We start from the raw sequence: 9,006 nt of genomic DNA, 5'->3' as shown, positions 1-9,006 counted from the left end.
AGTTGAAAGACTGGTCTTGGAATCCAGTGTCTGAGTGGAAACTTGTGCTTCTGCTAGTGGGTTAGAATATGGATATTTATTGCCTGTTACTCAGTAGTCATTGTATCAGTCAAATCATTCAGCACATATCTCCGACAAAAAGATTGAACCCATGACTAGGTCACTTCCACCTCTGGTTTCTATGTAAGAAGAATTTCCCTATTGAGATGAGTCCTTAAAGTATAAGCAGGACAGGTGACATCATCTGGTCGGCAAGCCCACTGTGTTCTTTTCCTGTGCCTTTGTTTAAACTCTCCTGGGCAGCCTGAGTGAAAGGAGGTCACCTGCATCTTTGACAGTCTGAAATGTTCGGGAGCACTTCCAAAATTTAATTAAGTACTGATTGTCTTCTATGCACACGAGAGAAGAAGAAAATCTTCAGAAATAACAGAATTAAGCATGCTCTATTTTGTAGCCTTGTAATGACCTGCAGCAAACGCCTGACCTAGTTCTAAGAGGCCTTGAGTCCACTCATATGAACATGATGCCTTGCAAAGCTGACTCAAAAATCAAAGTCAAAAACTGAGACCATTCATGGTGATGGAGGATGGGGGGTGCTCTTTCCTGTGGGTAGAAAAGGCAACCTTTAGAAAAAAATGGAAATTGCCCCTCATCATCCAGTTTAGACGAAATTGTGCAAGAAGTATGCAGTGTTTCAGAGGGATGGCACCGTCAGTGACAAGGACTCATCAGTAACTGGACTCACTTATCATTGTTGTGGCTCTGAGAACAGGTACTCTGTAGTAGCCTTAAAGTTTAAAGATTTCTGCTTGCCTTAGGAAGTTCAAGAGTAAGCTGTGCTCCATGGATGCTCTAACTGTTCTGCATGTTAGAGTCCAGTACTCCCCACCTCGCTCTGGGCAGAGCCCTTATTGATCAGAAGAGCACATGCTTTTGCTCTTTTCCACAGAATGCCACATTGACACCAAGAGGCAAAGATAGGCAGTTTCAGGGAAATTAGAACTGATTATCTTGTACTGCAGGAGGACACCCAGGGGAAACAGCTTCTCTAACCTGCTCTGTTACCCAGTCATATGCCATGGTGGTTTTCTCCCAACATTCAGGCCTCAACTGCTTAAAGAGTGTTCTGGAATGCTTCAAGTAATAAAACCATCAACACAAACCAAAACAGGCAACCAAGCCAAACAAAACACAACCAAACCAAAACAAACCAGTGAAGTAAATTTATAAAATCCTATTTCCCATACCCCTATCTTGAAGATTTACAGTGAATGTTAACACACTAAAAGACTGGTCCTCTGCTTCCAAAACTCTGCTCAATTCAGGTTTTGGGACATTATTTGATTCCCAGGGTTCTTCTCTGATCTCTTTTGGATGACCTTTAGAATCTCTACACTACACACCTCCCCCACCCCCGCCCCCAAATAGACTACAGTCCGTTCTTGCTGAAGTTGTTTGAGTTGAGCTCATCAGATTGCTAGCCTTCCTCCTAACTCCCAATGCCATTTTTCTAGCAGGTCCGTCCTCTGCTTCTCTAGGAACCTTTGGCCATTCCATGAAAGGATTAACCAGAAAATTTACACTCCTTCCCTCACTCATGTCTGTCACCCTCTTCCTTTCATTTCCCCTCCTGCCTTTTCCTCCTTCTTTTCTTTTACATCAGCCTTCCACTCATAGCATACTTTGTGGATTCCTTTAGTATACAGTCTCTTCATTGTCTCTTAATCTCTCAACATGTTACAGATGCCTACTGTCCCTATTTTGCTTGAGGTACTACAGGGTAATTCTGGGAAATAGTTTTCATATCTATATGGAACTTGGTCCAGGAAGCAGGAGTGAGATTAAGGATGACATCAGGTCTCAAAAAAATGTGCATGGATGACTGTGGGCTCCCACTCTAATTTGCTTGCTTGGTTCTTTTAGTCTGATATGTACAGAAAAATTTGTAAGTTTCATCCTACCCTTTGTCTTTGGCTCTTTATGGTTGCAAGCCACTTAAGAAAGCCCCTGAGAGGCCCGTGGGGCACATATTTCTTGTTTTCACAGGCCCTGTCTCCTCCTCACTTACAAAGCTTTCTTATTTTGGTCCTTTAAAAAATGCTTTAATAGCTTCTTATTATAAATAGTAGCTACTCACTCTCAAATTCAAAACCAATTCTAGTGTACAATGTAAGGAAGTGGTGGTAGCCATTTCTCCACTAGAGCTCACATGGCATTATACACCTCTATGAAAGTGGGAATTACATGGAATCTACTTTGTTTTCAGGCAACCTGGTCTCCTTATAGAACCTTCAATTCCTTCCTGGTGCAGAGCATGGGTAGGCAGGATTTCAAGGCCTGGCTTTAATAGATTTCTTTCTGGATATTTGAACAGATAGTTACAAAGAGAGGGGGATGGGAAGAAAGGAAGAGACGAGAGGACTTTTATTCTCCAACAGTACCTGTAAGCTTTCAACAGGGTAAGTACACATAGTATTTCTTGGACAAATTGTATTTATCTAACAAAGCCACACACACACACACACACACACACACAAAGCTAATAAATAAAAATGTTCAAATGTTCTCAAGAATAACAAAATAAAGCTTCCAAAACATGATCATGAGAAATTTTAGTTTGAACTGTTGTTATAGAAGAGAAACTTAATAAGGAAGATAAAACATATATTCATCTTAAGACTCCAAGTGACAGAAGAGCCAAGCATAGCATTCTTCTCTCTTTATTTCTAGTATTTTAACCAACCAAATGACAAGTATTGCATGCATTTTTTAAATAGCACCTACTGGTCCAGGAGCTCTTAGGTCCGTTGATGACATGGGGAACGTGGGGTGAACTCATCAGAGGGGGAAGGGAGACTTCCTGGAGAAAATACTTTTAGATCTTGAATACTGATTGACATTGGGGATTGGCTGTTTCTGGGCTTATGAGTGATGTTTTCTTTGGCACAGTGCTTGTGCAAGCACCAGACTTGCTGAGCAGCTCTGATTCCAGGACAGACACTCAGTTTCCAAGCAAAAATATCTGGAACTACAACAGTTAAGGTTGGAGAGGCTTCATCCTCTTGACAGCTTTGCTTCCGGGTATAGAGTCATTGGTTTTACCTGTAGTGTCATGACCTATTATAACAAGTTCTGAGATACTCCAGAGTAATTTGATTCCAGGAAGAATGGCAACTGGTGGCTTTGTTTGACTTATATTTGTTTTATGTGAATCCAAGTTGCTACTTTGGTAGTTGTCTATGGTACCATGTGGCTCTCCACTTTCTAAACCTGGGATTCAGAAGGAGCTGGACCAGCTTGGCCAGTCAGCAGCAGAGAATGAATAGCATTCAGCGTCACATTCAGCAACAACCACATGAGTTGGGTGCATCAATCTAAGAGAGAATGCAGACAAACAGGGCATGTGTCAATAACAAAGACCTCATCACTGCCTGCGTGACTACATTCTGAGGGTGACTGGTTTTGCAGTCTCCTCCTAATCCAACCTCTTGATTCATACCTGGTCCTAAAAAAACAGAAGGCTACCTGCTACCTGTTAGAAAAGACCCTCTAATAGAATATTCCACCGTGTGGACACAGTGTAATATCCCGTTTCTCTTCACCAATGTATGGCTGCCCAAAGAGAAATGCTAGGCTCGGCAGGGTAGGTAGAAACCACGAGGCACCAGCAATACCTCAGATGGTGGAGATACACTGGAAATGTCCAAGAATACTGGTGTCAGAGGTATCAGCTGCTAGAGTATGTATACAAGGAATTGGGTTTTCTGTTTCAGCAGGCGACTAACTATACAAACACAGTGACACGGATGGAGAAAAAAGGGTGTTTCTGGGGAACTCCAGGTTGTAAGAGCCAGTACACATGTTTGAATATGCCTTATCAGGTGGGCAGGCAGGACAAAGCAGCAGGTGTCTGGGAATCTCAGCAGTAAGAAGCAGATCCTGAAAATGCCACTGGAACTTCAAATGGCTACTCTGTAGAGGCAAATGATTCCCTGTGGTGATTAGTAAACTCTGGTGATTCAGGCCTGTATTACAGAAGGGCAGAGTGTAGAGTATCTTACCAGCATTTTGGATGGAGGCAGCCGCATATTCTTGCTCTGGACTCCCTGTCGGTCACAGTCTATAACTGATCTTTGCATCCTGAGCTAGTTTGGGCACTGAAGTGATCCTTGAGACCAGTGGCCTTGGTTTACCTCTCCTCCTCTTCACCACCATCACATCTCTACTTGCCAAGATTCTTTTCTTCCTTGACCAGAGAAGATGGATGTGTGTACTGGGTTGAGCTCTCAGGTATCTGACTGGGGGAGGGAGATGACCCCTAAAGAATGTTCCAAGAAGTTGGGTTTTCTCTTTTTCTCTTTTTCTTTCTTTTACCACAAGAGGATCCACAAAGAAGAATAAAAGTATGTGACTTTACAAGGTGATATTTTGTAAAAGACTTCAGTAATTATTCTTTCTCAATTTCAAATTTAATTTTCCTGGCTTCCTTTCAGGGTCCCTGGACACCCACCCATCTGTTAGTTTGGTTTCTGAAAGTCAGTGCTACACAACACACATTTTGACACTAACCCTTAAGGATCTTTTCTTTCTATTACAGCGGCCCCTAGACGAAGGGGTCGGTCAGTGTTTGAGAAATCCTTAGAACCACAGAGCTGGAAAGTAACACCACGTCCCCCACAGGAGGTTCCAGGAAGAGTAGGTCATCAGTCCTCATGTCGTTTTCCTCAGTCAAGAAACACTGGATCCCACACAAGGCAGTTACAGCACAGTCTAAACAGCGAGCATTGCCTTTCTATTTCATAGTGGTTCTGAACTGAGATTGAATGGCTATGCACAGAGAAAGGGGCGAGGAGATGTGAAAATGGATGACTGCGCATACTTCTTGTGTCTTCATGGTAGGTTTGTCAGAACTCTTGAGACATCGTGTGAGGGAGATAAGTGGAAAGTAGTCATACTAAACATGTACTGTCACTCCTCATATTACAAAGTAGTTGACCAAAAAGCACACGCTTCATTTCTTTGTATATTAGATGGAAGTGTAGACATATTATATACACATATGCAAATGCACAGATGAATGTGTGTATGCATCTGACAGTCCCAGTCATAGACTGAAAGGGAGGACACAAATCCTCGTGTATAACAAAGCATTGAATTGCTATTTTCAGCGTGGGTTCCTTTCCTGTTTTCTTGGTGGGTTGAGATGATGATGTACGAATACAAACTTATTCTTTCTTCCTCTGCTCAGTGAGTTCCCAGTTGTCTAAGCACTGTGTGCATCCATACATTGCCTAAACTGTGTAGACCTTCATGGTTGCCTAGCACTTCTCTAGAAGGTGAATAATCTCTCTGCCTTACCTTTGTGAAAGCAGGAACCTGGTGAAGGAATGTGAATGCTCATTAGAGTTTACTGTAGGAGGAGATGGCAGAAGTGAAATTACAGAAGCCAGGAGGTGGCTTCTAGGCCAGTGCTGATACCAGTAACTTTTGATGAGGGTGAGTGGAAGTGCCACAGGACTGGAGACAGGATCTCACAGTTCTGTATTTATTCCTGTAGATCAAACAGAAGACAGCAGGAAGTCAAGCCTCAGCACAGCCTGGATGGAAAAAGACAGACATTGTAGAGACAGAAAGGTTGAAAGGAAAAAATATTGGGTTCGGAGGGGCAGGGGCATTAGGAGAAAACTTCAGTGCAATAAACGCAGTAAGAGTTAATGCCTCAGTACCCAGAATACTGAAGACAGGAAGCATTTCCTTAGTGGAAAAGAAGTTTGTGGAGGGTTGATCTCCATGGATACCTGAGGCTATAACTTCCCTCCATTCTCATTTCCTTATGAGAATTAAGAATCACTCAGCATCAGAGAAATGGAAAAATCTGGGCCACACACACTTTGAGAGCTAGCCCCCTGACAGGGAGGGAGAGTGTGAGCCCCCATCTCACTAACACTGACCTTGGTAGCTGACCTGCAGAAAGCTATGAACTAGCCAGGCTGTGGTCCTTGTGCTTCTACAGCTGGCCTAGAGAAACAGCCTTCTGACCATTCCTGTAGGACTCATTTCTTCATTGCGGAAGAAGCATGATCAGGGAAATTAAGTATCAGTCTAAAGTTGACTTCTCTATACCAGGACACCTGCACTGCTGCATTAACCAGAGACACACTGTCTTAGAGAATTTCTAATCCCAAGACAACTAGGGCTAGCCTGTCTAGGACACAGAAGGTATCCGACTCCCAGTACCCTCCCTTTGCTGCCAGTTCGACATGCTTCTCAGTAAATATGTTGGCTGTGTTCAGCTTCTGTTCTGGTAGGTGGACCCTGGCAAATCTGTGGAGTGTGAGAAGCAAAAGCCTCTTTCTACACTCTTCAAAGCAGCAACCCATCCTATATCAAAGACTGCTGCTTTGTGTGGGAACACAAAGTGAGGCTGAGACAACCATTGGGATTGGATGGCAGCGCTCTGTACTTTGCGTGTGGTCATTGTGCCAGCCCTGTGTGTGGCCGCTGCGGAGGCTGCTCCGGTGGGATCCTTGCAGAGCGAGGCCTTCTCAGATGGTACTCGGTGTTCTTTGAGCAGACTTGGGAACCACTCTCCGGGCGAGCATTCTTTGTGTAAAGAGGTTCTGTGTAGAGGAAGCTGTGAGGCCCAGCGGAGTCCAAGGTCCTGACGTCCAGACCGCCTTGCCTCTAGTTCCCAGTCACCTTGACATTCGAAAGCTCCTTGTGATTTTTTGGAGTCAGAGCCTTTGGACATAACCTGGCAGTTCACACCTGGGTCCCCAGCAGTGCTCCCTCCTAAACTGGAAGCAGAAGCAACAAGAACCATCACCTCAATAGCATTTGCCTACTGGGCACCAGACTCTACTGTGTTCTCCCACAGCACCTTCTTTGAGTGAATGACTAGATGAAAAGTAATCCCCCAGGCTTGCTGGGACCAAAACAGCAGCAAGTCAGTGCCTTCCGGAGTCAGCGCCTCCCAGAAACACAGGCCCTGTTTGTACTCAGACCTATTCCTTGGTTTTCTGGCTAGTTTTCCTGAAAGCCACTAGGTTCAAAGGGACCAACCCTCCTTTTTCTAAACTCTCTCTGACCTTTCTTTTAACTATCTGGTGACATGTGTACACGTGTTTTTATTCCAGGCTGCCACAAACCCATTTGGACATGGATACAAATCAAAAGTAAATACATCCACGATAAAGAAGTTCTCTTCCCTGCCAGCTTGTTGCTTACAAAACTACCAGTCTGTACTCACTTCACCCGGATGCTTTATTTGCTGGGTCCCCATGTCAGCAGCCAACAGGAGTGCAAACACAATCTGTCCCTTTCAACACCACACATTCCTTTCCTGAACTTAGGGGAAGAGGTGGCAAACGCTGCTTGTCAATCAGGAGCCAGCCAGCCTTGCCTGTACCAAGTCCCGTATCCTTAATGGATTATACAAAGTTGTATCCTCCTACCGGCTATTTAGGGAGACAGGGTTCTCCCTACAAGGTTTGAATCCTGCACAGCTCATGCAGTTCCCACAATTCTGAGCATCACCTGGCTTAGTCTATTTTCTTCTCTCTTCCTGTCCCTGGAGGAGGCAGTGGATGCTTCTGTTTATCCTCAGGGTTAGTTCTGCCTTGGTGGACATTACTCTTCTGTGTACCGTTGTCACTAGTTCCCATTCCCTGTTGTAGCTTGTCCTCATCCACCTCTTTCTTTTTAGAATCAGTTTTCGGCATTTGAGCCTAGAAGCCTTTCTCTCCTTTCTCACTTTGCTCTAGGTGACTCTCCTGCTAATATTTGATTCTCATTTCTCCTGTCCTTTCAAAGGCTGGACTTGTGATGGGATTCAGTATCTTCTCTCCATTCCTTGACCTCATCAAGTAGCTCTTTTTATCCCGTGAGTTGCTTTACTTCCCTGTGAGTTTTCTCTTCTTCCTTAAAGCCTCCATTCTCTCCTCCACAGCTATTTTAATCTCATTATTATTTTTCATCATCAGCCTTTTTCACAAATGTTGGCTTCTCTGCCTTCTCCATCCCTGTCAAACCATTCTTGTGTAGCTCCTATCTCCACCCACCTCAAGAAACTTTATTAAGCATTAGACATTTTCTTTATGCTCCAAATCCAATGACCGCTCCTTCCCTGCAGCCTGTGAAGTGTTGTCTTCTGATTCTGTGCTTGCCTTCCTTTGCTCCTGGAAGGACAGCCTACTGTCTGTCTGCCAACTCCTTCAGGCCTCTGCTCTGCCTTGGGTCCTGAGAAGAGGTTCTTCAGCTCCAACAGTCAGGTGGCAATAATCCCTCTGGAATCTCAAGCTCCCTGTCCAGTTCACCTGTTTCAAAATGAAACAGACAAGAACTGGCTTCTTTTGCTTTTCTGGCTCATTTGACCTCTCTTCTTTGAAGTCTCCATGTCCTCTGAGTCTCCTGCCCATGTTTTATGAATTCAATCAGTTGCTGGATTTTGTCAGTTTCTTATAAGCATCTCTTATACCCTGTCTCCTCCCCTCCCCTCCCCTCCCCTTCCCTGCATTACCCTCACCTCTTCTCTCTCTTTCCATCTCCCCTCCCCTCTCCTCTCCCTTGTCCTCCTCCCCTTCCTTTTCCTTCCCCACCCCTGTACCCTCCCCTCCCCTCTTCTGTCCTCTTCCCTCTCCTCTTTCCTCCCCTCCCCTCTCCTCTCCCCTCTCCTCTCCTCTCCCCTCCCTTCTTCACTCTTCTCCCCTCCCTTATCCTCCCCTTTCCTCTCCCCTCCCCTCTCCCCTCTCCCTCCACTCCCTTCCCCCCTCCCCTCTCCTCTCCCTTGTCCTCCTCCCCTTCCTTTTCCTTCCCCACCCCTGTACCCTCCCCTCCCCTCTTCTGTCCTCTTCCCTCTCCTCTTTCCTCCCCTCCCCTCTCTCTTTCCATCTCCCCTCCCCTCTCCTCTCCCTTGTCCTCCTCCCCTTCCTTTTCCTTCCCCACCCCTGTACCCTCCCCTCCCCTCTTCTGTCCTCTTCCCTCTCCTCTTTCCTCCCCTCCCCTCTC

This window comes from Grammomys surdaster, unplaced genomic scaffold, assembly GCF_004785775.1.
Source record: "Grammomys surdaster isolate TR1022 unplaced genomic scaffold, NIH_TR_1.0 67, whole genome shotgun sequence".
NCBI classification, from domain to species: domain Eukaryota; kingdom Metazoa; phylum Chordata; class Mammalia; order Rodentia; family Muridae; genus Grammomys; species Grammomys surdaster.
The sequence above is the reverse complement of the archived record's forward strand: the minus strand, read 5'-3'. Positions refer to the sequence as shown.